Source organism: Capra hircus, unplaced genomic scaffold (assembly GCF_001704415.2).
Source record: "Capra hircus breed San Clemente unplaced genomic scaffold, ASM170441v1, whole genome shotgun sequence".
NCBI classification, from domain to species: domain Eukaryota; kingdom Metazoa; phylum Chordata; class Mammalia; order Artiodactyla; family Bovidae; genus Capra; species Capra hircus.
Genome location: NW_017191587.1, coordinates 286 through 2,669, shown reverse-complemented (window position 1 = coordinate 2,669; position 2,384 = coordinate 286). Strand labels below are relative to the sequence as shown.

General features: G+C 60.3%; 1 pseudogene; it reads left to right on the top strand.

The window, feature by feature from the left end:
* The first annotated feature begins 1,394 nt into the window (after nucleotides 1–1,394).
* On the top strand, nucleotides 1,395–2,184 carry LOC108634885 (annotated as a pseudogene).
* Nucleotides 2,185–2,384: the final 200 nt, after the last annotated feature.

The window sequence follows — 2,384 nt, the reverse complement described above, 5'->3', positions numbered from 1 at the left end:
GTCAGTCCAGGGCAACTGTGGGGGTCGGATGAGCGCAGCAGGCCTGGTCTGACTTCCTGACATCCGGGTCTTGGAGAGACTGGGGCCCTGGTATAAGGGGCGGGGCTTCAGCTGGGGAGAGGCGAGAATCCCAGGTCCCGGCCGGAGGCAGGTGAGGTGCCTGAAGGAGGACTGAGGGGACCCTGCATGAGGAGCGACGGAACCCCACAGATCCCCGCCCCTGTAGTCGGCCCTGGGAGCACATTCTGTCTGCCTGCCTTTCTTACATGCTGGTCTGAGAGAGACTGGGGATCTTTGTGGAAAGCGGCAGGGTCTCAAAATGGCGGACGGGACAATCTCCGGTCCTGCCTGAGGGCCAGGCTGCATGCGAGGGTGGACTGAAGTGGAAAGACCCCAACAGGGAGGCAGGGATCCTAGCCCTTGTGGGGACTCTTGGAGGCCCTAGAGTGGGGTGAGCAGTTTCTTGACTTCTGGCTTAGGGACCCCGGGAGGTGAGGTTTATTTGGGCGGAGGCAGAGGCTTCAGGTCGGCAGAGGCTGAACTCCCCAAACCCGAGGAGGACTAAGCAGATCCCCGCCCTGTGGTCAGTGCTGGGAGGCCAGGCAGGACGTGAGGAGGAGCTGAGGACCGAGCCATGTCCCCAGCCTAGGACCCACAGGAAGCCCTGGGCAGGTTCGGCAGCATGTGGAGCCCCTCAGTGCTTTTCTGTTGAGGCTGGGATCTTGTTCTGAATTTCCATGCAGGCCCCCAGAGGGGAGGGACCAGGTGGTGCCAGGGGCAAGGTGAGCACTGCAAGGGAGCCCTGAGGGGACCTCCCACACACAACTGGGGGACCTCACAGGAGTCCACCCCTCGTACTGTCACAGAAAGGCTCAGGGCTGTGCCACAGGATACCCCCGAGCTGCCCCCTCCCTTTTTCTCACAGGAGCTGCAGGAACCAGGAGGGGAAGGCAGAGGACCGAGGCTCGTGCCCTGAGGTCAGAGGGCAGAGAAGGTGCAGGCAGTACCCGGAGTCAAGGTGAGGAGGGTACCCTGAGTGTGCACCGGGGGCCCCCCACCCCAGAACAGAAGGGACCACCCAAGGGCCTAATCCCCCACCTTGTCAGCCTCGGAAACACCTTTGGACTGTGCTGACCTGTACCCTGCGGAGCCACCTCACTTCCTCCTTCTGGTAGCCAGGGGACTGGCTGCCCCTGAGGCTTGCCCCTGTGAGGTCTGAGAGCACCCCTCAAGAGGAGACCTGTAAGTTGCCTGTGTCAGTCCGCCCAGGGTGTGGTGCTCAGCTGAGGCCGTTCACAGCCCCTCTCTCCCCCAGCCTGGCCCGTGGTCCCCATCTGTCACCCTGGCTGACTCCTGTCTGTGGTTTGATCCCAGGCATCACGCTCGTGGTCGAGATGAGTGAGCTGAGCAAGCCCGAGGAAGATTTTCAGGACCCTGGCGAGCCCAGGGCCCGGTGAATGCGCAGCTCTTGGGGGCTGAGGCAGGGGTGGCTGCATCTGCCTCGGCCTCCTCCCCCACAGTGTCCTCCTTAGGCACTGGGAGTCCTTGCCCCAGGAAGCGCTGAATGAGATGATAGCTAGCCTAATGAAGTTCCTGCTCCTCAAGTATCGAGCCAAGGAGCCGACCTCCCAGGCGGAAATGCTGAATAAGGTCCTCAGGGATAACCAGGAGTACTTCCGGTGGTCTTCAGCCAAGCCTCGCAGTGCCTACAGCTGGTCTTTGGCGTGGAAGTGAAGGAGGTGGACCCCAGGGAGCACATCTACATCATGGTCTCCATCCTGGGCCTCAGCTGCAACGCAATGCTGAGCAGTGGGCAGAGCATCCCCAAGGCCGGCCTCCTGGTGCTGGTCCTCAACCTGATCATGCGGAATGGAGACCGTGCCCCTGAGGAGAAGGTCTGGGGAGCACTCAGCAGATTGGGTTTGTATGCTGGGAGTGTGCACTGCATCTTTGGGGAGCCCAGGACGCTTCTGACCCGTGTGGGTGCAGGAGGGGTACCTGGAGTACCGGCAGGTGCCTTACAGCCACCCTGCTCGCTATGAGTTCCTGTGGGGTCGCCGGGCTTATGCGGAGACCAGCAAGTGGGAAATCATGGCATTTCTGCTCAGGGTCAAACAAAGGGCTTTGAGGGCCTTCCCACTGCAGTCTGCAGAGGCTGCAAGGGAGGACGATGAGGCAGACTGAGCCAGAGCAGCATCCAGGTGACCCTTCGCTCTGAGATTGAAGAGGGAGCGGTCAGCCTTCTCAGAAGTGAGGGCCTGGGGCAGTTTGGGGAACCAGTGTATAGCTTCATTGCATTTGTTTTCTGTATGATGACATGGAGATTCACCAGTTCTCCTTAGATAATTTTCAAACTTTGATTGTTTTCATAGAATGCTAAATAG